This window comes from Triturus cristatus, chromosome 2_1, assembly GCF_964204655.1.
Source record: "Triturus cristatus chromosome 2_1, aTriCri1.1, whole genome shotgun sequence".
Taxonomy (NCBI): Eukaryota; Metazoa; Chordata; class Amphibia; order Caudata; family Salamandridae; genus Triturus; species Triturus cristatus.
The window spans coordinates 6,895,998-6,923,046 of record NC_140581.1 but is presented as its reverse complement, the minus strand read 5'-3'; the positions used below and the strand labels follow the sequence as shown (position 1 = coordinate 6,923,046).

Below are 27,049 nucleotides of genomic sequence, written 5' to 3'. Positions count from 1 at the left end.
TGGGGGAGGGGGGACAGCGGGGTGCCCCTGGGGGTACTAAGGTGCAGTCACCCTGACTCCTCCACACGGACGAAAGGTGCAGTCACCCTGACCCTCTCCTCCACATGGATAAAAGGCGGAGTCACCCAGACTCTACTACACAGGGATACAAGGTGCAGTCACCTAGACGTTCTTCTCTACGCAGATAAGAGGTGCTGTCCTCTTCGCTCTCCTCCACACGGATAAAAGGTGGAGCCACCCTGTGTGCTTCAGTATGCATGACTGAAGGTGCCTGCTTCAACATGTGTGTTGCTGTACGCATGTGTGAAGGTGCCTCCGTGCACATGTGTGTTGCTTTATGCGTGTGTGAAGGTGCCTGCGTGCACATGTGGATGTGTGTTGCTGTATGCATGTGTGAGGGTGCCTGGGTGCACATGTGTTGCTGTATGCATATGAGAGGGTGCCTGCGTTCATGTGTGTTGCTGTATGCATGTGTGAATGTTTCTGGGTGCCCCACAGGGCCTCGAGCTTCTCCTTGTCACAAACCTCTTGGTTAATTCACCCTCGACCAGATTGCGCCCTGATCTGACTTGGTGTAACTGCGCTTGTCATCAGCCCACTGTTGCAGCTGTCTCGTGTGGTCACTTCTGTACTCACCACTGATGTAAACGTCAGAGTTTAACCCTGTATCATGTGTGTTGTAAAGCGCTTTGATGCCTTCGGGCAATGTCCACGGTATATAAAACTGCAGATAAATACATAAAACGTGTGTGCTCCAGTATGCATGTGTGAAGGTGTCAGCTTGCATATGTGTGATCTTCTCCACATGGATAAAATTTGGAGTCATTCAGACTTTCTCCTCCACATGGATAAAGAGTACAGTCAGCCAGCTTCTCCTGCAAACAAATAAAAGGTGCAGTCACCCAGACTCTACCTTCATAAGGATAAAAGGTGGAGTCACCCTGACTCTCCTCCACACGGATAAAAGGTGGCGTCACCCTGGCGCTCTCCTACACACGTATAAAAGGTGGAGTCACCGTGGCCCTCTCCTCCACACGGATGAAAGGCGGAGTCACCCTGGCTCTCTTCTCCAAGGGGAAATGGTGGATCTCTTTGGCAACTTACTTAAGTATGTCTCGTTTCCAGCCATGGTTTGAAGTAAGGCGAGGGCCATGGGTGGCATTTAGGGGCACCAGTGGTTAAAGGCCAAGGGTAATAGGACAGAAGAGGGGCATATGCCCAAGTGCTCCCACGTCAAGAACTCGCCCCCCGTTGGCCCTGGCTTTAATTAACTCTCTGTCAAGGCGGGGGCGTCCCGGACCGAGAATGCAACGGGGGGGGGGTGGGGGTTTGTTAAAAAGAGATTCCTGGCAGCGGCAAGGGGGGCTTCCTGGGCGCCTCATCCCCCTAACTACTAATGGAAACTACAGAAACAGCGAGCAGAGGAGGGACTGGAGGCCGAGTGTTGAGGGTGGGGGAGGGGCCAGAGGATAGGAGGGCTGTGTGTGGTGAGAGAGGGAGGGGGCAGGAGGGCTGGGGGTGTGTGTGTGTGTGGTGCGAGAGGGAGGGGGCAGGAGGGCTGGGGCCGGAGGGTAGGAGGGCTGGGGGTGTGTGTGGTGAGAGAGGGAGGGGACAGGAGGGCTGGGGCCGGAGGGTAGGAGGGCTGGGGGTGTGTGTGGTGAGAGAGGGAGGGGACAGGAGGGCTGGGGCCGGAGGGTAGGAGGGCTGGGGGTGTGTGTGGTGAGAGAGGGAGGGGACAGGAGGGCTGGGGCCGGAGGGTAGGAGGGCTGGGGGTGTGTGTGGTGAGAGAGGGAGGGGACAGGAGGGCTGGGGCCGGAGGGTAGGAGGGCTGGAGGTGTGTGTTGTGAGAGAGGGAGGGGACAGGAGGGCTGGGGCCGGAGGGTAGGAGGGCTGGGGGTGTGTGTGGTGAGAGAGGGAGGGGACAGGAGGGCTGGGGCCGGAGGGTAGGAGGGCTGGGGGCGTGTGTGGTGCGAGAGGGAGGGGACAGGAGGGCTGGGGCCGGAGGGTAGGAGGGCTGGGGGTGTGTGTGGTGAGAGAGGGAGGGGACAGGAGGGCTGGGGCCGGAGGGTAGGAGGGCTGGGGGTGTGTGTGGTGAGAGAGGGAGGGGACAGGAGGGCTGGGGCCGGAGGGTAGGAGGGCTGGGGGTGTGTGTGGTGAGATAGGGAGGGGACAGGAGGGCTGGGGCCGGAGGGTAGGAGGGCTGGGGGCGTGTGTGGTGAGAGAGGGAGGGGACAGGAGGGCTGGGGCCGGAGGGTAGGAGGGCTGGGGGTGTGTGTGGTGAGATAGGGAGGGGACAGGAGGGCTGGGGCCGGAGGGTAGGAGGGCTGGGGGCGTGTGTGGTGCGAGAGGGCGGAGACACGAATAAGGAAGTGCTCTCACTGCCCGGGTGTCACCGGCGGGAGGAAGGTAGGAGGGCTGGATAACGCCTGGCGCCTGAGGGGCTGGGAGGGAGTCCCGGGGGTTTAGGGGAGTCTGGGGAAGACCCGGGGGAGGGGGATCTGAGGATGTTGGCAGGAGTCTGAGTTTACACCGGATCTGGGAAATTTTGGAGGAAGTCTTGGGAAGTTTGTAGTGAACCTCCGTGACTCCGGAGGGCTCTGTGTGTCTGGAGGGCTCATCTGGAGGGCTCTGTGTGTGTCTGGAGGGCTCTGTGTGTGTCTGGAGGGCTCTGTGTGTGTCTGGAGGGCTCTGTGTGTGTCTGGAGGGCTCTGTGTGTGTCTTGCGGGCTCTGTGTGTGTCTTGCGGGCTCTGTGTGTGTCTTGCGGGCTCTGTGTGTGTCTTGCGGGCTCTGTGTGTCTTGCGGGCTCTGTGTGTCTTGCGGGCTCTGTGTGTCTTGCGGGCTCTGTGTGTCTTGCGGGCTCTGTATGTCTTGCGGGCTCTGTGTGTCTAGAGGGCTCTGTGTGTATTGAGTTTGTCTAGAGGGCTCTGTTTGTCTTGAGTGTGTGTCTTGCGGGCTGTGTGTCTTGCGGGCTGTGTGTCTTGCGGGCTGTGTGTCTTGCGGGCTGTGTGTCTTGCGGGCTGTGTGTCTTGCGGGCTGTGTGTCTTGCGGGCTCTGTGCCTGGAGGGCTCTGTGTGTCATGGGGCTCTGTGTGTCTAGAGGGCTCTGTGTGTCTAGAGGGCTCTGTGTGTCTTGAGTGTGTCTAGAGGGCGCTGTGTGTCTTGCGGGGCGCTGTGTGTCTTGCGGGGCGCTGTGTGTCTTGCGGGGCTGTGTGTGTGTGTCTTGGGGGCTGTGTGTGTGTGTCTTGGGGGCTGTGTGTGTGTGTCTTGGGGGCTGTGTGTGTGTGTCTTGGGGGCTGTGTGTGTGTGTCTATGGGGCTGTGTGTGTCTTGCGGGCTCTGTGCGTCTGGCTGGAGGGCTCTGTGTGTCTTGCGGGCTCTGTGCCTGGAGGGATCTGTGTGTCATGGGTCTCTGTGTGTCTTGAGTGTGTCTAGAGGGCGCTGTGTGTCTGGAGGGCGCTGTGTGTCTGGAGGGCGCTGTGTGTCTGGAGGGCGCTGTGTGTCTGGAGGGCGCTGTGTGTCTGGAGGGCGCTGTGTGTCTGGAGGGCGCTGTGTGTCTGGAGGGCGCTGTGTGTCTTGGGGTCTCTGTGTGTCTTGGGGTCTCTGTGTGCCATGGGGTCTCTGTGTGCCATGAGGGCTCTGTGTGCCATGAGGGCTCTGTGTGCCATGAGGGCTCTGTGTGCCATGAGGGCTCTGTGTGCCATGAGGGCTCTGTGTGCCATGAGGGCTCTGTGCGTCTGGAGGGCTCTGTGCGTCTGGAGGGCTCTGTGCGTCTTGAGTGTGTGTCTGGAGGGTGCTTTGCAGAGTCGTTTGAAGGCATGGGCAAAGTGGGCCCTGGCCCCCAGCCTTTCAGGGGCCCCTGACAGAGCCAGCCCTGGTGGCCTGGAATCATTCCTACACTGATGGTTGTAAATACTGTTTCCTTTCATTTCTTTTTAATGTGTGTTGTGAGTCTATTTAAGACAAATGCAGTGACAGGTTTGTTTGTTTCATGCAAGAGCCATACAAACAAGTTTCTTTCAGATGTAAACAGGGCCTCACATGTGACCAACGAGACGGGATGGGGGGGGGGGGGGAGGGTCACAGGTTATTGTAAGTGTGCCTTTTGCTGTATTCTTTATTTACACCCACTCTCTGCTGACGCTTTACCTCAACAGTGATTTCCTTTGCGTCGACCATAGTGCGACAGTGTCCGGTCCAAACACTCCGGAATAGCGCCATGTGTGTCCTCGAAGCACACGTGCCTGGAATCCTCCTCCCCTGAAATATTTCCGAGTGGTACTTGGTCGCATGGCCCCCCCTTCAAACCTCAGAGCACGCCTCCTCACAGACCTTCCTTCTGCCTCCCACCTCCTCAGACCCACTCACACTCCTCAGACCTAACTCCCGCCTCACCTACCTACAGACCGCGGTGAACCGCCCCACGTGGCTTGTATGTGGTGAGTGTTTTGTAAACTCTTACCCCAAACACAGCGGCATGTGATGATGAAGTGAGAGCACAACCCAAGCGCTGTCCCCGTGCTCTGTGTGATCGTCAGCAGCCTGTCTGTTAGCGCGACTACTCACCCGTAAGGGCCAAGGCGCTGGGGGAGGGGGGTGGTTGGGGGGGGAGGTGGGATGCGCAAGGTCCTGTCCATCAAGGAGGAGGTCTATAGAAGACCATGTTTTGAGGTCCCTCGTGAAGTTGGGGAGTGATGTCGTCTGAGGTGGAGCGGAAGGTCGTTCCAGGCTCTGGCCGTGCGGAAGGAGAAGCCTCCCGACCTGGACTTCTGGTGCGAGGGACCATGGCGTAGGAGAGTTGGGCTGATCGTAGGGTCCTTTGGGGTGCGTGGAATTTGAGTCGGCTGTTCAGGTATGCTGGTCCGGTGTCGTGGAGGGCCTTGTGAGCGTGTGTTAGCATCTTGAAGGTGACTCTAGCTTCGATGTGGAGTGTGCGCAGGTGCTGGGCGATGTGGCAGTGTCTTGGCAGGTTGAGGACCAGTCTTGCGGCGGCGTTCTGGATATTCTGTAGCGTGCGGGTGAGGTTTTTGTTTATTCCGGCGTAGAGTATGTTGCCGTAGTCGAGCCTGCTGGTGGCCAGGGCATGAGTGAGTGTTTTTCTGTGTTCGAGGGGGATTCATTTGAAGGTCTTGCGTAGGAGGCGGAGGGTGTGGAAGCAGGAGGACGAGACGGAGTTGATCTGGCGGTCCATTTTGAGTTCGAGTCCAGGATGATTCCAAGGTTGCGTGCGTGGACTGTGGGAGTGGGCGGACTTCCGAGGGCGGGGGGCCACCAGGTGTCGTTCCAGGCGTCGGGGTGTGGGCCCATGATGAGTACTTCTGTTTTTTCCGTGTTGTGTTGTAGGCAGCTGCTCTTCATTCGTTTGGCGACGGCTTCCATTCCTTCTTGGAAGTTGTGTCTGGCGGTGTTGGGCTCGTTGGATAGGGAGAGGATGAGTTGGGTGTCGTCTGCATATGACACGATGTTGAGTCGGTGGGTTCTGATGATGGGGCGAGAGGAGCCATGTAGATGTTGAACAACGTGGGGCTGAGGGAGGATCCTTGAGGGATTCTGCAGGTGGTCAGTGTGGGGTCCGAGAGGCAGGGAGGGAGTCTGACCCGCTGCATTCTGCCAGAGAGGAATGAGCGGATCCAGTCGAGGGCCTTGTCCCAGATCCCTGCACCGTGACGTCTGCGTGTTAGGGCGCGGTGAGACTGTGTCGAAGCCTCTGAAAGGTCGAGGAGGATGTGGGCTACTGTCTCTCCTCTATCCAGGAGGGAGCGGATGTCGTCTGTTGCAGCGAACTTGTTGCCCAGGTCTCTACTCCTCCCATTACCTTTTAACTTGCCCCCTCACACCTGCACATCATCTCCCCCCAGCCCTTCTCTCTGGACACAGTGCACAGACACTGTTGTTTCTCACAATGCTGCCTCTAACTTCAGCCTGTCGAAGGCTCAGAGTTCCTGACGTGTCTCTGCCCCCCTCCTGATCTCGGTGCATGAATCCCACGGGTCCGGCCAGGGTCAGATGAGATGGCACATCTTTGTATTGCTTTGTGTCGGGACTTGTAAAAATAGTATCACAATAGTTATGGTTTTCTGTTTGTGTAAATGTGGTTTTACATATACATTAATTGGAAAGAATCTTTGTTGTCTACATTTACTTCTGCAAATAAAATAATGCTTTGTTTGAGTGTCTCGATGCGGTCACTCGAGTCTGGCACGACGATAGCCGTGCAAGCTGACCTTGTGAGGGAAAAATGACATGTATCCTAGAGGGGTTTGAATAGCCACCAAGGTGAGGGTGTTTGACTGGCTGCAGATGTGCTGGTGTTTGACTGGATCCAGATGTGCAGGTGTTTGACTGGCTGCAGATGTGCTGGTGATTGACTGGATCCAGATGTGCAGGTGTTTGACTAGCTGCAGATGTGCTGGTGATTGACTAGCTGCAGACGTGCAATGTTGACTGGCTGCAGATGTGCTGGTGTTTGACTGGATCCAGATGTGCAGGTGTTTGACTAGCAGTCGACGTGATATGGACTAGCTGCTGACGTGCAGGTGTTTGAATAGCCGCAGATGTGAAGTGTATGAAATTGGGTTATTGATTGAGGGGGTGAAACCCCTTCTTGAGGAACAAGCACAATCCTGCCAGAGTGAACCCCAAAAGCCGCTAACCTGTGCTGAACCTTTCAGTAGTGTGGCCCAAAGCAGCCAGGCTTAACATGGAGACACTGTGAGAAGTTGGCGTGGTATATGCTGTCCACTAGTTCTAGTGGGCACCTTGTACCAGTCCAAACAACCCCTTATGGTGATAGGTTAAAGACAACCTTTATTGAAAGCTATCCTAGTGGTAGCTGTGGAGAGCAGCCTTCAGGCTAAGTCTTGACGGAGTGTAAAGCACCTTGGTTTACCAGATTATAACCTCCTGAATGAAATGAGAACCACACAAGATATAAAATATATGTACTTATTTTTAAACACTCCCTACTAATCTCTTTATGAGATTAGAGAACAAGGCACACAATAATACAGGACTAAAACGACAGTAAATGGCACAATACACAGTGGGCTCCAGGGGGAGACCAGACCATATACTAAAAGTGGTATAAGAACCACAACTTGACTAGACACAGTGCCTAGAGCACGTAGAATCGCTGGGACCCCAAGGAACCACCCAAGGTAGTGACACAGGGGACCCACGGGGGAAGCGTGCAGTGTGAGAACACAGCGACGAGCTTCGTACAATCCTATGGGAAAGTCGCGGTTGGAATTTTAAAGATAAAGGACACTTAGGAGAGGACTTTGAGCAAACCCTTTCAAACTTAGAAGGTTCTAAGGCCAGCACCCATGTGAGCACTAGAGTACTCGTGTTACCTAACCCAGGGACGCCAGGTGCATAGGTGTCAAATGGTGTTGGGAATCTTCGCTGCAAAGTGCTGCTGCCGTGAAGAGGAAAAGTGTCCAGTGTGATCCAAGCCTGGATCGGAGCTGTGAAGAACCTGAAAGCAGAGGGCAACAGAGTCTGGGTCACTTGCCAGTGACCAGGGGCTCGGGAGACGAATGCCTACGGATGTCTGGTGTTTCAGGTGCGAAGAGGTGAAGCTTGACTCTGCAGCCACGAGGACCAGGAGGCGTCGACGACGACCAAAGTCCGCAGGCGAGCTGTCCCACGAAGGATGTCGAGTGATGGGGGGGTCGGTGTCCGGATTGGAGACCAACAAGCCTTGGCAACTGCAACCCATGCGGTGAGAGTAAAACAGCTTTGGTGTGGATCAGCAAGGTCCTGTGGACTCCCTAAGCGAAGGAGAGTCTGGAGCAACCAGGCAAGCCCACTTAAGGTTATAGTTCCCTTCTCAGGGACCCACAGGTCGACGGACCAGAGATCACGAAGGGACCTCGAGAGGAATCACTAAACACCAGCCCAAGGGTCACTCGTGTAGTGTATGCCGGTAATCTTCTGTGAAATCACTGCTCGGGGTCTGGACTACAAGTGGCCCAAAGCACAGCCTCAGGGGTTGCCAAAACGCATATGCTGCTGCAAATGTGCACGGTGTCCAGGGGTTCGGGTTGCACGGTCCCCACCATGGCTGCGGGTCTCAGGTTTTCTGAGAACACTGGTCAGCCTCGGGGAAGTTTGGAAACCCACCTCTTGTGTTGAAAAATCTTTAGAGTCCTTCAGGAGCTGCGTAGATGCAAACCGGTCAGATGCGTTTAGGTGCCTACTCTAAAGGGGAGTAACTCATTTACTCGAAGAGAGATTTTTCAGTCGTCCAGCAAGGCGTAGATCGTCTAAGGACACTTGGTTTCTGTAGCATAGTTTAGTCCAGGTAAAATCTAATGTTCTGTAGTCAGGGGTTCCTACTTTATACCCAAGGAAGGGGTGGGACAAACTCTGGGGATGGTCAGGACAGAGGAGTGGCTACACCTGTGTCGTTTGTCCAGTTTCATGCCAGAGCAGGGGCTTATAGCCCCTGCAACCGGCTTGAGCTGGACTATGCACAGGGACACCAAATGTGCCCCCAGTGCAGACGTAAAGCAGTCTCAGAGTGCACCCACCCATCCCCAATAAATTTAAGCCTGACTGGAAGGTGGTCACACCTCCCTGTGACAGGAAGCCTATTGTCCAGGCCTCCCCTGCTAGAGTTTCGTTCAGCAGCAGGAGGCCAGACCCGGGTCTGTGGCAGAGGCTTCCATTTTGTGATGCCAGGGCTCTGTTAAGTTTCTACCGGGTATACCAGTACTGCCATGTCTCTCCTTTCAGAAGGGTGAGATCATATCCTCACATCAAGAACTGATGTGGGGCTATGATTCCAAGGTGTTTGACACCAAACACAATATGTTTCCGTGCAGTCAGTCCAAAGTTAGCATTAACCATTTTAGAGATAATGCACTTTAGAGTATATGTTCCGGCTGCACCACTGACAACCCCAGAGAAGAGATTCCGAAGTCTGCAGATGGGCTCAGCTCATGCCTTGACACCCTCTCGCATATAACCAAGCACTCTGCCTTCCGGATTGTTAAGGCCTGCCATAGGAGTGACTGATAGGTTTGTATGTGCAGTGATAGGTGAGGTATAGTGAACCTTTACCTCAGTAAGGGGTGCATGCACCACCTTACCTAGGCTGCAGTAGCAGACCTGTTACATCATTTTGGGTGGCTTTCCAGGGGTGCCATAATACATGCTTCAGCCCCTGGTAGGCCTCTGGGGTGCCTATGCCCTGGCTACATAGTATAACATATACTAGGGACTCACAAGGGTACCTCAGGATCCAATCTGTGGAGTACCTAAAGTACATACAATCAATTTGGAGAGGAAGCAGCTAGGCTGGGGCCCTGAATAGCAGGGTCCCAGCCAGACTAAAGTCGAAAAACAGTGAAACACCAGCAAAAAGGGGGGGGGGGGGGTAAGCATAAGAGGCAGATCCTACTCTCCTACACTCGCTACCACTTTTGTCTGCTCCTGTCTTTTGATTATCGCAGAAAATTTGGTTTACACTAGACTGATGCTTGATCAATAAATAATTATTGAAAATGTCCCACTCATCATTCTGTGTGTATTCAGAGAAAAAGTAAGCATGAGTGACTGAGCGACAATTACTGTACTGTTTTCCATGATACCTGAGGAATCGGGGTTCAATCAATCAATAATTTGTAAAGTGCACTACATACACGTGAGGGTTTCAAGGCGCTGGGGGGGGGGGTGGGGGGGTGCTGCTGCTATTGGTCCAAGAGCCAGGTCTTGAGCTGTCTCCTGAAGGTCAGCAGGTCTTCGGTTTGTCACAGGTAGGGGTTGCACGGTCCCCACAAGGGATACTGGTCTCAGAATTGCAGAGAGGTCAGATCAACCTCAGGGACCTCGGGAACCCACCTCCTGTGTTGCAGAAATCTTCGGAGTCCTCAGGAGCTCGGGAGATGCAAACTGGTCCGATGCGTTAAAGGTGCCTGCCTTTCAGGGGAGTAACTCCTTTACTTCAAGGGAGATTCTTCAGTCATCCAGCGTAGTGTAGATCGTCGAAGTACTTGGTTTCTGTAGCAGAGTTTAGTCCAGGTAAAATCTAAAGTCCTGTAGTCAGGGTTCCTACTTTATACCCAAGGAAGGAGTGGGACAAACTCTGGGGACCCACCTATGGGAGGGTCAGGACAGAGGGGTGGCTACACCCATGTCCTTTGTCCAGTTTCACACCAGAGCAGGAGCGATTGGCTCCTGCAACCGGTTTGAACGGGGCTATGCACAGGGACACCAAATGTGCCCCCAGTGCAGACTTAAAACACTCACAGAGTGCTCCCACCCAGCCCCAATACACTCAATCCTGTCTGGGAGGTGGTCACACCTCCCTGCGACAGGAAACCTATTGTCAAGCCTTCCCCTGGCCAAGCTTGGCTCAACAGCAGGAGGGCAGACTCGTGTCTGTGGCTGCACCATCCATTTTGTGATGCCCAGGTCGAGAAAGCTGGTACCGGGTAGCCGGGTAGGTTGCATTTTTCGCTATAGGAGGGTGGAATCATACTCCGCCCCCCCCCCCCCCGCCAGTTACTGGTGGGAAGGTATGATTCCAAGGTTTTTGACACCAAACACGACATGTTTCCTTACAGCCGTTTTAAAGTTAACGTTTACAGCGAGGTTATAATGCACTTAAATATATATGGTATGGCTGCATAACAAACAACCCCTTAAAATAGATTCCGAAGGCTGCAGATGGGCTCTGCTTATGCAGGTGCACCCCCTCACATAACACCCAGCACCCTGCCTTCAGGATTGATAAGGCCTGTCATAGGAGTGACTTATAGGTTTATATGTGCAGTGATAAGGTTAGATATAGTGAACCTGTATCTAAGTAAGGGGTGCATGCACCACCTTACACAGGCTGCAGTAGCAGACCTGTGGTGTCAGTTTGAATGGTCTCCCAGGGGTGGCATAATACATGCTGCTGCCCCTGGGAGGCCTCGGGGGTACCTATTCCCTGGGTACATAGCTTACCATATACTAGGAACTCATAAGGGTACCCCAGAATCCAATCTGGAGAGTACTTAAGGTACATGCAATCAATTTAGGGAGAACACAGATAGACTCGGGTCCTGATTAGCAGGATCCCAGTCAAACTAAGTCAAAAACCAGCAAAACACCAGGCAAAAAGGGGTGGGGGGGTAACTATGCAGTCAGATTCCACCTTCCTACAGACACTGTGCAAATTATTTCTGCAGCCACAAACAGCAAGAAAGTGACAGCACAGCACAAGAATAATTCCAATCCAGTTAAGAAAAACAGAGTACATTTTGATCAACCCCTTGTGTGCCACGCCCTGTCCCCGCCCTGTGCCGGCCGTTACATTAGCGGGCGGGGTTCATGACGAGCTGGACTCGTCATGGGCACGGCGCAACCGCGGCCCATGACGAGTCCAGCTCGTCATGGGCACACAAGGGGTTAAGAAAATGAGACCAAAACAACAACACTCCGATCAGCAGAAGAGGAGAGCTGCACTTTAAAAGTTTTAGTTCAGACCGACCGCGATGGAACACAGGGTGGATACAGGAATTCGGTTTGTCCTGCTGAAAAGTTCTTAAAATCAGGCTTGAAGAGTTCATGATTAAGGATTTCTCCTCTTCTTGTAGCGAAGTGCACTCTGGTGCCAGCCCCTCCTGGGGATCAGGGACGGCCTCAGTCATGTGCAGTTGCAGCAGGTTAGCCGGGCAGTTGCAGGGAGACCTCTGGAGCTTGTTGTGTTTCTGTAGCTCAGAACAGGTCAGCCAACTGACCCTTGGAGTCGCTCAGGGAGCCTGGGATGAAGGGTGTAGGTCCAGTCTTCCTTCACAGGGCAATCCAATGACGAACAATGTAAGCCTCCAGCAGCAGGGCAATCCAACGACGAGCAATGTAATCCTCCAGCAGCAGGGCAGTCCAATGACGAGCAATGTAAGCCTCCAGCAGCAGGGCCATCCAATGACGAGCAATGTAAGCCTCCAGCAGCAGGGCCATCCAATGACGAACAATGTAAGCCTCCAGCAGCAGCAGGGCAGTCCAATGACGAGCAATGTAAGCCTCCAGCAGCAGGGCAGTTCAATGACGCGCAATGTAAGCCTCCAGCAGCAGGGCAATCCAATGACGAGCAATGTAAGCCTCCAGCAGCAGGGCAATCCAATGACGAGCAATGTAAGCCTCCAGCAGCAGGGCAATCCAATAACGAACAATGTAAGCCTCCAGCAGCAGGGCAATCCAATGACGAGCAATGTAAGCCTCCAGCAGCAGCAGGGCAATCCAATGACGAGCAATGTAAGCCTCCAGCAGCAGGGCAATCCAATAACGAACAATGTAAGCCTCCAGCAGCAGGGCAGTCCTCTGAGTAACAAGGCAGTCCTTCCCTTGCAGTGCCCACAGGACCTGGAGTGCACAGAAAAGGTGTGCTGAATGTTCAATATTTATATCTGATGCCAGCCTTTGAAGTGAGGGACTCCTCTAGGATCCTCCCACATCTGGTTCTGGAGACAACTCTTTGGAGTGTAAGTGGGACAGGGAACAGCTCCACCCCAGCCATCCTGGCAAGGATAGCCCTCGGTCAGCTACACCCAGGTCCTATACTTCATTGTCTGGGTCCAATACACGTTCTCAGTGGGGAAGCCATTAACAGGCTCTGACAGCTGGAAACACCTGGAAGGCCTCAGCAACTGCAGGAAAATACCAACTTTCTAAAAGAAGCATTTCAAAATTGTAATCTAAAATCCTACTTTACCATTGAAGAGGATTTAAAATTAGAATTCATTTGTGAGTGAACGGTATACTTCTAGCTGCTCCTAATCCAAAGTTATTACTTACAAATTGTAATAAGTTAACCCAGTGTTCGTCAATGGGCGAGATAGTTCTTGCAGCAGTGAAAAACGACTATAGGAGTTTTTCACTGCTAGGACATTTAAAACTTAAACACACACGTAATACTTTTTAAGAACAATGCACACTACCCTATACGCCTTTAGGGCCTGCTTTAGCGTGACTCATATGTATTAAAATGTAAGGAAGACCTGCAGCTGCTTGACTGGCTGCAGACGTGCAAGTGTTTGAGTGGCTGCAGACATGCAGGTGCTTGAGTGGCCGCAGACTTGTAGGTGCTTGAGTGTCCGCAGACATGCAGGTGCTTGAGTGTCCGCAGACATGCAGGTGCTTGAGTGTCCGCAGACATGCAGGTGCTTGAGTGTCCGCAGACGTGCAGGTGCTTGAGTGTCCGCAGGCGTGCAGGTGCTTGAGTGTCCGCAGGCGTGCAGGTGCTTGAGTGGCCGCAGACGTGCAAGTGCTTGAGTGGCCGCAGACATGCAGATGCTTGAGTGGCCGCAGCCCCAGACATGCAGGTGCTTGAGTGGCCGCAGACTTGTAGGTGCTTGAGTGGCCTCAGATGTGCTAATGTTTGAGTGGCCGCAGGCGTGCAGGTGCTTTAATGGCCGCAGGCGTGCAGGTGCTTTAATGGCCGCAGACGTGCAGGTGCTTGAATGGCCGCTGACGTGCAGGTGCTTTAATGGATGCAGAAGTGCAGGTGCTTGAGTGGCCTCAGACGTGCAGGTGCTTGAGTGACCTCAGACGTGCAGGTGCTTGAGTGACCTCAGACGTGCAGGTGCTTGAGTGGCCTCAGACGTGCAGGTGCTTTAATGGCCGCAGGCGTGCAGGTGCTTGAGTGGCACAGGCGTGTAGGTGCTTGAGTGGCCGCAGACGTGCAGGTGCTTGAGTGGCACAGGCGTGTAGGTGCTTGAGTGGCCGCAGATGTGCAGGTGCTTGAGTGGCTGCAGACGTGCAGGTGCTTGAGTGTCCGCAGGCGTGCAGGTGCTTGAGTGGCCGCAGACGTGTAGGTGCTTGAGTGGCCACAGGCGTGTAAGTGCTTGAGTGACTGCAGATTTGCAGGTGCTTGAGTGGCCGCAGGAGTGCAGGTGCTTGATCGTCCCATTAAAACTTGCTACAGCCCCTTTACCAGTGCGATGGTACCTAGGATCGCACCATTAATCCTCTCTACCGTCCCATAACCAGGGGGATGGTGAAGACAGATACATTTGTGTTTCATGCTGTTGACAGCCAACATTTTGTTCACCACTTCTGAAATAAATTAAGCATCGTTGTCAATCAGAACTGATTTGGGGAATCCTTTCTACTGGAAGACCTCAAGGAACCGATACCATGTTGGCACCGGCTCTGTCTACAGTTCTAATCTCTGGCCAACTGGAAAGAAGCAAGCATTGCAATGATGTATCTGGAAGATCGGTCATATTCTGTCGAGATTCCGAAGTCTATCCACAAGGCCCCCCAGGCAGGGTCCACTGGGGCCCCCAGGCAGGGTCCACTGGGGCCCTGCAGCAGACTCAAGCGGGGTTTTAAGATGCCGTGGGGTTTGTCAGCAGTGCCACACTCCACGCAACTCCCAACCATCCCTCACAGGGGCCAGTATCGGCCTTTCACTCCTTCTGCGTCTCTAATGATGCCCAAAGGACCCTCACGGTCCATCTCCAAACCTTTGTCAGGCGGAACTGTGGGAGGTCTAACACCTCAGCCTCACAGTAAGACCAGGGCATCTTCTGTCGTAAACAGAAGCCTGACGTTCACATGTCCTCTCAAACCTTCACAGACGCATGTTCACAGCAGCCTCAGCCGCAGAATGACCATAGAGCCACTCACCCTAGGAGACTCTGTCCATGCGCCCCACAGAGGCACCTGAATACATCTCCCACTCACCCTAGGAGATCCTGTCCATGCGCCCCACAGAGGCACCTGAATACATCTCCCACTCACCCTAGGAGATCCAGTCCATGAGCCCTACAGAGGCACCTGAATACATCTCCCACTCACCCTCGGAGATCCTGTCCATGCGCCCCACAGAGGCACCTGAATACATCTCCCACTCACCCTAGGAGATCCAGTCCATGCGCCCCACAGAGGCACCTGAATACATCTCCCACTCACCCTAGGAGACTCTGTCCATCAGCCCCACAGAGGCACCTGAATACATCTCCCACTCACCCTAGGAGATGCAGTCCATGCGCCCCACAGAGGCACCTGAATACATCTCCCACTCACCCTAGGAGATCCTGTCCATGCACCCCACAGAGGCAGCTGAATACATCTCCCACTCACCCTAGGAGATCCAGTCCATGAGCCCTACAGAGGCACCTGAATACATCTCCCACTCACCCTAGGAGATCCTGTCCATGCACCCCACAGAGGCAGCTGAATACATCTCCCACTCACCCTAGGAGATCCAGTCCATGAGCCCTACAGAGGCACCTGAATACATCTCCCACTCACCCTCGGAGATCCTGTCCATGCGCCCCACAGAGGCACCTGAATACATCTCCCACTCACCCTAGGACACCCTGTCCATGCGCCCCACAGAGGCACCTGAATACATCTCCCACTCACCCTAGGAGATCCTGTCCATGCGCCCCACAGAGGCAGCTGAATACATCTCCCACTCACCCTAGGAGATCCTGTCCATGCGCCCCACAGAGGCAGCTGAATACATCTCCCACTCACCCTAGGAGACCCAGTCCATGCGCCCCACAGAGGCACCTGAATACTTCTCCCACTCACCCTAGGAGATCCTGTCCACGCGCCCCACAGAGGCACCTGAATACATCTCCCACTCACCCTAGGAGACCCAGTCCATGCGCCCCACAGAGGCACCTGAATACATCTCCCACTCACCCTAGGAGATCCTGTCCATGCACCCCACAGAGGCAGCTGAATACATCTCCCACTCACCCTAGGAGACCCAGTCCATGCGCCCCACAGAGGCAGCTGAATACATCTCCCACTCACCCTAGGAGATCCTTTCCATGCGCCCCACAGAGGCACCTGAATACATCTCTCACTCACCCTAGGAGATCCTGTCCATGCACCCCACAGAGGCACCTGAATACATCTCCCACTCACCCTAGGAGATCCTGTCCATGCGCCCCACAGAGGCAGCTGACTACTTCTCCCACTCGCCCTAGGAGATCCTGTCCATGCGCCCCACAGAGGCACCTGAATACATCTCCCACTCGCCCTAGGAGATCCTGTCCATGCGCCCCACAGAGGCAGCTGAATACATCTCCCACTCACCCTAGGAGATCCTGTCCATGCGCCCCACAGAGGCAGCTGACTACTTCTCCCACTCGCCCTAGGAGATCCTGTCCATGCGCCCCACAGAGGCAGCTGACTACATCTCCCACTCGCCCTAGGAGATCCTGTCCATGCGCCCCACAGAGGCACCTGAATACATCTCCCATTCACCCTAGGAGACCCTGTCCATGCGCCCCACAGAGGCACCTGAATACTTCTCCCACTCACCCTAGGAGATCCTGTCCATGCGCCCCACAGAGGCACCTGAATACATCTCCCACTCACCCTAGGAGATCCTGTCCATGCGCCCCACAGAGGCAGCTGAATACATCTCCCACTCACCCTAGGAGATCCTGTTCATGCGCCCACACAGAGGCACATGAATACTTCTCCCACTCACCCTAGGAGATCCTGTCCATGCGCCCACAGAGGCACCTGAATACTTCTCCCACTCACCCTAGGAGATCCTGTCCGTGCGCCCCACAGAGGCACCTGAATACTTCTCCCACTCGCCCTAGGAGATCCTGTCCGTGCGCCCCACAGAGGCAGCTGAATACATCTCCCACTCGCCCTAGGAGATCCTGTCCATGCGCCCCACAGAGGCACCTGAATACATCTCCCACTCGCCCTAGGAGATCCTGTCCATGCGCCCCACAGAGGCAGCTGAATACATCTCCCACTCGCCCTAGGAGACCCAGTCCATGCGCCCCACAGAGGCAGCTGAATACATCTCCCACTCGCCCTAGGAGATCCTGTCCATGCGCCCCACAGAGGCACCTGAATACATCTCCCTCTCACCCTAGGAGATCCTGTCCATGCGCCCCACAGAGGCACCTGAATACATCTCCCACTCACCCTAGGAGATCCTGTCCATGCACCCCACAGAGGCAGCTGAATACATCTCCCACTCACCCTAGGAGACCCAGTCCATGCGCCCCACAGAGGCACCTGAATACTTCTCCCACTCACCCTAGGAGATCCTGTCCATGCGCCCCACAGAGGCAGCTGAATACATCTCCCACTAACCCTAGGAGACCCAGTCCATGCGCCCCACAGAGGCAGCTGAATACATCTCCCACTCACCCTAGAAGATCCTGTCCATGCGCCCCACAGAGGCACCTGAATACATCTCCCACTCACCCTAGGAGATCCTGTCCATGCACCCCACAGAGGCAGCTGAATACTTCTCCCACTCACCCTAGGAGATCCTGTCCATGCACCCCACAGAGGCACCTGAATACATCTCCCACTCGCCCTAGGAGATCCTGTCCATGCGCCCCACAGAGGCACCTGACTACATCTCCCACTCGCCCTAGGAGATCCTGTCCATGCGCCCCACAGAGGCAGCTGACTACATCTCCCACTCACCCTAGGAGATCCTGTCCATGCGCCCCACAGAGGCACCTGAATACATCTCCCACTCACCCTAGGAGATCCTGTCCATGCGCCCCACAGTGGCACCTGAATACATCTCCCACTCACCCTAGGAGATCCTGTCCATGCGCCCCACAGAGGCAGCTGAATACATCTCCCACTCACCCTAGGAGATCCTGTCCATGCGCCCCACAGAGGCACCTGAATACATCTCCCACTCACCCTAGGAGATCCAGTCCATGCGCCCCACAGAGGCACCTGAATACATCTCCCACTCACCCTAGGAGATCCTGTCCATGCACCCCACAGAGGCAGCTGAATACCTCTCCCACTCACCCTAGGAGACCCAGTCCATGCGCCCCACAGAGGCACCTGAATACTTCTCCCACTCACCCTAGGAGATCCTGTCCATGCGCCCCACAGAGGCAGCTGAATACATCTCCCACTAACCCTAGGAGACCCAGTCCATGCGCCCCACAGAGGCAGCTGAATACATCTCCCACTCACCCTAGAAGATCCTGTCCATGCGCCTCAGAGGCACCTGAATACATCTCCCACTCACCCTAGGAGATCCTGTCCATGCACCCCACAGAGGCAGCTGAATACATCTCCCACTCACCCTAGGAGACCCAGTCCACGCTCCCCACAGAGGCAGCTGAATACTTCTCCCACTCACCCTAGGAGATCCTGTCCACACGCCCCACAGAGGCAGCTGAATACATCTCCCACTCACCCTAGGAGATCCTGTCCACACGCCCCACAGAGGCAGCTGAATACATCTCCCACTCACCCTAGGAGATCCTGTCCATGCGCCCCAAAGAGGCACCTGAATACATCTCCCACTCACCCTAGGAGATCCTGTCCATGCGCCCCACAGAGGCAGCTGAATACATCTCCCACTCACCCTAGGAGATCCTTTCCATGCGCCCCACAGAGGCACCTGAATACTTCTCCCACTCACCCTAGGAGATCCTGTCCACGCGCCCCACAGAGGCAGCTGAATACATCTCCCACTCACCCTAGGAGATCCTGTCCATGCGCCCCACAGAGGCACCTGAATACATCTCCCACTCACCCTAGGAGGTCCTGTCCATGCGCCCCACAGAGGCACCTGAATACATCTCCCACTCACCCTAGGAGATCCTGTCCATGCGCCCCACAGAGGCACCTGAATACATCTCCCACTCACCCTAGGAGAGATCCATGCACCCCACAGAGGCACCTGAATACTTCTCCCACTCACCCTAGGAGATCCTGTCCATGTGCCCCACAGTGGCAGCTGAATACTTCTCCCACTCACCCTAGGAGATCCTGTCTATGCGCCCCACAGAGGCATCCATGTGCCCCACAGAGGCACCTGAATACATCTCCCACTCACCCTAGGAGATCCTGTCCATGCGCCCCACAGAGGCAGCTGAATACATCCCCCACTCACCCTAGGAGACCCAGTCCATGCGCCCCAGAGAGGCACCTGAATACATCTCCCACTCACCCTAGGAGATCCTGTCCATGCGCCCCACAGAGGCAGCTGAAAACATCTCCCACTCACCCTAGGAGACCCAGTCCATGCGCCCCAGAGAGGCACCTGAATACATCTCCCACTCACCCTAGGAGATCCTGTCCATGCGCCCCACAGAGGCAGATGAATACATCTCCCACTCACCCTAGGAGATCCTGTCCATGCGCCCCACAGAGGCACCTGAATACATCTCCCATTCACCCTAAGAGACCCTGTCCATGCTCCCCACAGAGGCACCTGAATACATCTCCCACTCACCCTAGGAGACCCTGTCCATGCGCCCCACAGAGGCACCTGAATACATCTCCCACTCACCCTAGGAGATCCTGTCCATGTGCCCCACAGAGGCACCTGAATACATCTCCCACTCACCCTAGGAGATCCTGTCCATGCGCCCCACAGTGGCACCTGAATACATATCCCACTCACCCTAGGAGATCCTGTCCATGCGCCCCACAGAGGCAGCTGAATACATCTCCCACTCACCCTAGGAGATCCTGTCCCTGCGCCCCACAGAGGCAGCTGAATACATCCCCCACTCACCCTAGGAGACCCAGTCCATGCGCCCCAGAGAGGCACCTGAATACATCTCCCACTCACCCTAGGAGATCCTGTCCATGCGCCCCACAGAGGCAGCTGAAAACCTCTCCCACTCACCCTAGGAGACCCAGTCCATGCGCCCCAGAGAGGCACCTGAATACATCTCCCACTCACCCTAGGAGATCCTTTCCATGCGCCCCACAGAGGCACCTGAATACTTCTCCCACTCACCCTAGGAGATCCTGTCCACGCGCCCCACAGAGGCAGCTGAATACATCTCCCATTCACCCTAGGAGATCCTGTCCATGCGCCCCACAGAGGCAGCTGAATACATCTCCCACTCACCCTAGGAGATCCTGTCCATGTGCCCCACAGAGGCAGCTGAATACATCTCCCACTCGCCCTAGGAGATCCTGTCCATGCTCCCCACAGAGGCACCTTAATTCATCTCCCACTCACCCTAGGAGATCCTGTCCATGCGCCCCACAGAGGCACCTGAATACTTCTCCCACTCACCCTAGGAGATCCTGTCCATGCGCCCCACAGAGGCACCTGAATACTTCTCCCACTCACCCTAGGAGATCCTTTTCATGCGCCCCACAGAGGCACCTAAATACATCTCCCACTCACCCTAGGAGATCCTGTCCATGCGCCCCACAGAGGCAGCTGAATACATCTCCCACTCACCCTAGGAGATCCTGTCCATGCGCCCCACAGAGGCACCTGAATACATCTCCCACTCACCCTAGGAGATCCTGTCCATGCGCCCCACAGAGGCAGCTGAATACATCTCCCACTCACCCTAGGAGACCCAGTCCATGCGCCCCACAGAGGCACCTGAATACTTCTCCCACTCACCCTAGGAGATCCTGTCCATGCGCCCCACAGAGGCACCTGAATACTTCTCCCACTCACCCTAGGAGATCCTGTCCATGCGCCCCACAGAGGCAGATGAATACTTCTCCCACTCACCCTAGGAGATCCTGTCCATGCGCCCCACAGAGGCACCTGAATACATCTCCCACTCACCCTAGGAGATCCTGTCCATGCGCCCCACAGAGGCACCTGAATACATCTCCCACTCACCCTAGGAGAGATCCATGCGCCCCACAGAGGCACCTTCATACTTCTCCCACTCACCCTAGGAGATCCTGTCCATGTGCCCCACAGTGGCAGCTGAATACTTCTCCCACTCACCCTAGGAGATCCTGTCCATGCGCCCCACAGAGGCATCCATGTGCCCCACAGAGGCACCTGAATACATCTCCCACTCACCCTAGGAGATCCTGTCCATGCGGCCCAAAGAGGCACCTGAATACATCTCCCACTCACCCTAGGAGATCCTGTCCATGCGCCCCACAGAGGCAGCTGAAAACATCTCCCACTCACCCTAGGAGACCCAGTCCATGCGCCCCAGAGAGGCACCTGAATACATCTCCCACTCACCCTAGGAGATCCTGTCCATGCGCCCCACAGAGGCAGATGAATACATCTCCCACTCACCCTAGGAGATCCTGTCCATGCGCCCCACAGAGGCAGATGAATACATCTCCCACTCACCCTAGGAGATCCTGTCCATGCGCCCCACAGAGGCACCTGAATACATCTCCCATTCACCCTAAGAGACCCTGTCCATGCGCCCCACAGAGGCACCTGAATACATCTCCCACTCACCCTAGGAGATCCTGTCCATGCGCCCTACAGAGGCAGCTGAATACTTCTCCCACTCACCCTAGGAGATCCTGTCCATGCGCCCCACAGAGGCAGCTGAATACATCTCCCACTCACCCTAGGAGATCCTGTCCATGCGCCCCACATAGGCAGCTGAATACATCTGCCACACACCCTAGGAGATCCTGTCCATGCGCCCCACAGGGGCAGCTGAATACATCTCCCACTCACCCTAGGAGAACCTGTCCATGCGCCCCACAGAGGCAGCTGAATACATCTGCCACACACCCTAGGAGATCCTGTCCATGCGCCCCACAGGGGCAGCTGAATACATCTCCCACTCACCCTAGGAGAACCTGTCCATGCGCCCCACAGAGGCACCTGAATACATCTCCCACTCACCCTAGGAGACCCAGTCCATGCGCCCCACAGAGGCAGCTGAATACATCTCCCACTCGCCCTAGGAGATCCTGTCCATGCACCCCACTGAGGCACCTGAATACATCTCCCACTCACCCTAGGAGATCTTGTCCATGCGCCCCACAGAGGCACCTGAATACATCTCCCACTAGCCCTAGGAGACCCAGTCCATGCGCCCCACAGAGGCAGCTGAATACATCTCCCACTCGCCCTAGGAGATCCTGTCCATGCACCCCACTGAGGCACCTGAATACATCTCCCACTCACCCTAGGAGATCCTGTCCATGCGCCCCACAGAGGCACCTGAATACATCTCCCACTAGCCCTAGGAGACCCAGTCCATGCGCCCCACAGAGGCAGCTGAATACATCTCCCACTCGCCCTAGGAGATCCTGTCCATGCACCCCACTGAGGCACCTGAATACATCTCCCACTCACCCTAGGAGATCCTGTCCATGCGCCCCACAGAGGCACCTGAATACATCTCCCACTAGCCCTAGGAGACCCAGTCCATGCGCCCCACAGAGGCAGCTGAATACTTCTCCCACTCACCCTAGGAGACCCAGTCCATGCGCCCCACAGAGGCACCTGAATACTTCTCCCACTCACCCTAGGAGACCCTGTCCATGCGCCCCACAGAGGCAGCTGAATACATCTCCCACTCACCCTAGGAGATCCTGTCCATGCGCCCCACAGAGGCAGCTGAATACATCTCCCACTCACCCTAGGAGATCCTGTCCATGCGCCCCACAGAGGCACCTGAATACTTCTCCCACTCACCCTAGGAGATCCTGTCCATGCGCCCCACAGAGGCACCTGAATACTTCTCCCACTCACCCTAGGAGATCCTGTCCACGCGCCCCACAGAGGCAGCTGAATACATCTCCCACTCACCCTAGGAGATCCAGTCCATGCGCCCCACAGAGGCAGCTGAATTCTTCTCCCACTCACCCTAGGAGATCCAGTCCATGCGCCCCACAGAGGCAGCTGAATACATCTCCCACTCACCCTAGGAGATCCAGTCCATGCGCCCCACAGAGGCACCTGAATACATCTCCCACTCACCCTAGGAGATCCAGTCCATGCGCCCCACAGAGGCACCTGAATACATCTCCCACTCACCCTAGGAGATCCTGTCCATGCGCCCCACAGAGGCACCTGAATACATCTCCCACTCACCCTAGGAGATCGTGTCCATGCGCCCCACAGAGGCACCTGAATACTTCTCCCACTCACCCTAGGAGATCCTGTCCATGTGCCCCACAGAGGCAGCTGAATACATCTCCCACTCACCCTAGGAGATCCTGTCCATGCGCCCCACAGAGGCAGCTGAATACATCTGCCACACACCCTAGGAGATCCTGTCCATGCGCCCCACAGGGGCAGCTGAATACATCTCCCACTCACCCTAGGAGATCCTGTCCATGAGCCCCACAGAGGCACCTGAATACATCTCCCACTCGCCCTAGGAGACCCAGTCCATGCGCCCCACAGAGCCACCTGAATACTTCTCCTACTCGCCCTAGGAGACCCTGTCCATGCGCTCCACAGAGGCAGCTGAATACATCTCCCACTCGCCCTAGGAGATCCTGTCCATGCGCCCCACAGAGGCAGCTGAATACATCTCCCACTCACCCTAGGAGATCCTGTCCATGCACCCCACAGAGGCACCTGAATACATCTCCCACTCACCCTAGGAGATCGTGTCCATGCGCCCCACAGAGGCACCTGAATACTTCTCCCACTCACCCTAGGAGATCCTGTCCATGCGCCCCACAGAGGCAGCTGAATACATCTCCCACTCACCCTAGGAGATCCTGTCCATGCGCCCCACAGAGGCAGCTGAATACATCTGCCACACACCCTAGGAGATCCTGTCCATGCGCCCCACAGGGGCAGCTGAATACATCTCCCACTCACCCTAGGAGACCCAGTCCATGCGCCCCACAGAGGCACCTGAATACTTCTCCCACTCGCCCTAGGAGACCCTGTCCATGCGCCCCACAGAGGCAGCTGAATACATCTCCCACTCGCCCTAGGAGATCCTGTCCATGCGCCCCACAGAGGCAGCTGAATACATCTCCCACTCGCCCTAGGAGATCCTGTCCACGCGCCCCACAGAGGCAGCTGAATACATCTCCCACTCACCCTAGGAGATCCAGTCCATGCGCCCCACAGAGGCAGCTGAATTCTTCTCCCACTCACCCTAGGAGATCCAGTCCATGCGCCCCACAGAGGCAGCTGAATACATCTCCCACTCACCCTAGGAGATCCAGTCCATGCGCCCCACAGAGGCACCTGAATACATCTCCCACTCACCCTAGGAGATCCTGTCCATGCGCCCCACAGAGGCACCTGAATACATCTCCCACTCACCCTAGGAGATCGTGTCCATGCGCCCCACAGAGGCACCTGAATACTTCTCCCACTCACCCTAGGAGATCCTGTCCATGTGCCCCACAGAGGCAGCTGAATACATCTCCCACTCACCCTAGGAGATCCTGTCCATGCGCCCCACAGAGGCAGCTGAATACATCTGCCACACACCCTAGGAGATCCTGTCCATGCGCCCCACAGGGGCAGCTGAATACATCTCCCACTCACCCTAGGAGATCCTGTCCATGAGCCCCACAGAGGCACCTGAATACATTTCCCACTCGCCCTAGGAGACCCAGTCCATGCGCCCCACAGAGCCACCTGAATACTTCTCCTACTCGCCCTAGGAGACCCTGTCCATGCGCTCCACAGAGGCAGCTGAATACATCTCCCACTCGCCCTAGGAGATCCTGTCCATGCGCCCCACAGAGGCAGCTGAATACATCTCCCACTCACCCTAGGAGATCGTGTCCATGCGCCCCACAGAGGCACCTGAATACTTCTCCCACTCACCCTAGGAGATCCTGTCCATGCGCCCCACAGAGGCAGCTGAATACATCTCCCACTCACCCTAGGAGATCGTGTCCATGCGCCCCACAGAGGCAGCTGAATACATCTCCCACTCACCCTAGGAGATCCTTTCCATGCGCCCCACAGAGGCACCTGAATACATCTCCCACTCACCCTAGGAGATCCTGTCCATGCACCCCACAGAGGCACCTGAATACATCTCCCACTCACCCTAGGAGATCCTGTCCATGCGCCCCACAGAGGCAGCTGAATACATCTCCCACTCACCCTAGAAGATCCTGTCCATGCGCCCCACAGAGGCACCTGAATACTTCTCCCACTCACCCTAGGAGATCCTGTCCATGCGCCCCACAGAGGCAGCTGAATACTTCTCCCACTCACCCTAGGAGATCCTGTCCATGCGCCCCACAGAGGCAGCTGAATACATCTCTCACTCACCCTCGGAGATCCTGTCCATGCGCCCCACAGAGGCAGCTGAATACATCTCCCACTCCCCCTAGGAGATCCTGTCCATGCGCCCCACAGAGGCAGCTGAATACATCTCCCACTCACCCTAGGAGATCCTGTCCATGCGCCCCACAGAGGCAGCTGAATACATCTCCCACTCACCCTAGGAGATCCTGTCCATGCACCCCACAGAGGCACCTGAATTCATCTCCCACTCACCCTAGGAGATCCTGTCCATGCGCCCCACAGAGGCAGCTGAATACATCTCCCACTCACCCTAGGAGATCGTGTCCATGCGCCCCACAGAGGCAGCTGAATACTTCTCCCACTCACCCTAGGAGATCCTGTCCATGCGCCCCACAGAGGCAGCTGAATACATCTCCCACTCACCCTAGGAGATCGTGTCCATGCGCCCCACAGAGGCACCTGAATACATCTCCCACTCACCCTAGGAGATCCTGTCCATGCACCCCACAGAGGCACCTGAATACTTCTCCCACTCACCCTAGGAGATCCTGTCCATGCGCCCCACAGAGGCACCTGAATACTTCTCCCACTCCCCCTAGGAGATCCTGTCCATGCGCCCCACAGAGGCAGCTGAATACATCTCCCACTCACCCTAGAAGATCCTGTCCATGCGCCCCACAGAGGCACCTGAATACATCTCCCACTCACCCTAGGAGATCGTGTCCATGCGCCCCACAGAGGCACCTGAATACTTCTCCCACTCACCCTAGGAGATCCTGTCCATGCGCCCCACAGAGGCAGCTGAATACATCTCCCACTCACCCTAGGAGATCCTGTCCATGCGCCCCACAGAGGCACCTGAATACATCTCCCACTCCCCCTAGGAGATCCTGTCCATGCGCCCCACAGAGGCAGCTGAATACATCTCCCACTCACCCTAGGAGATCCTGTCCATGCGCCCCACAGAGGCAGCTGAATACATCTCCCACTCACCCTAGGAGATCTTGTCCATGCGCCCCACAGAGGCAGCTGAATACATCTCCCACTCACCCTAGGAGATCCTGTCCATGCGCCCCACAGAGGCAGCTGAATACATCTCCCACTCACCCTAGGAGATCCTGTCCATGCGCCCCACAGAGGCACCTGAATACATCTCCCACTCACCCTAGGAGATCCTGTCCATGCGCCCCACAGAGGCAGCTGAATACATCTCCCACTCACCCTAGCAGATCCTGTCCATGCGCCCCACAGAGGCACCTGAATACATCTCCCACTCACCCTCGGAGACCCTGTCCATGCGCCCCACAGAGGCATCTGACTACTTCTCCCACTCGCCCTAGGAGATCCTGTCCATGCGCCCCACAGAGGCAGCTGAATACATCTCCCACTCGCCCTAGGAGACCCAGTCCATGCGCCCCACAGAGGCAGCTGACTACTTCTCCCACTCGCCCTAGGAGATCCTGTCCATGCGCCCCACAGAGGCAGCTGAATACATCTCCCACTCGCCCTAGGAGACCCAGTCCATGCGCCCCACAGAGGCAGCTGAATACTTCTCCCACTCACCCTAGGAGATCCTGTCCATGCGCCCCACAGAGGCAGCTGAATACGTCTCCCACTCACCCTAGGAGACCCTGTCCATGCGCCCCACAGAGGCAGCTGAATACATCTCCCACTCACCCTCGGAGACCCAGTCCATGCGCCCCACAGAGGCACCTGAATACATCTCCCACTCACCCTAGGAGATCCTGTCCATGCGCCCCACAGAGGCAGCTGAATACATCTCCCACTCACCCTCGGAGATCCTGTCCATGCGCCCCACAGAGGCAGCTGACTACTTCTCCCACTCGCCCTAGGAGATCCTGTCCATGCGCCCCACAGAGGCAGCTGAATACATCTCCCACTCGCCCTAGGAGACCCAGTCCATGCGCCCCACAGAGGCAGCTGAATACGTCTCCCACTCACCCTAGGAGACCCTGTCCATGCGCCCCACAGAGGCAGCTGACTACTTCTCCCACTCGCCCTAGGAGATCCTGTCCATGCGCCCCACAGAGGCAGCTGAATACATCTCCCACTCGCCCTAGGAGACCCAGTCCATGCGCCCCACAGAGGCAGCTGAATACGTCTCCCACTCACCCTAGGAGACCCTGTCCATGCGCCCCAC

General features: G+C 55.9%; 1 protein-coding gene across 2 annotated transcripts in view; it reads left to right on the top strand.

The window, feature by feature from the left end:
• Window positions 1-2,341: 2,341 nt before the first annotated feature.
• Window positions 2,342-27,049, top strand: part of LOC146863596 (sphingomyelin phosphodiesterase 5-like) — a 198,214-nt gene continuing 173,506 nt past the window's right edge. For both annotated transcript variants that reach the window (XR_014969041.1, XM_085627607.1), the window contains exon 1: window positions 2,342-2,406. The gene's annotated coding sequence lies outside the window, so the exon portion shown is untranslated. The remainder of the gene's footprint in view (window positions 2,407-27,049) is intronic.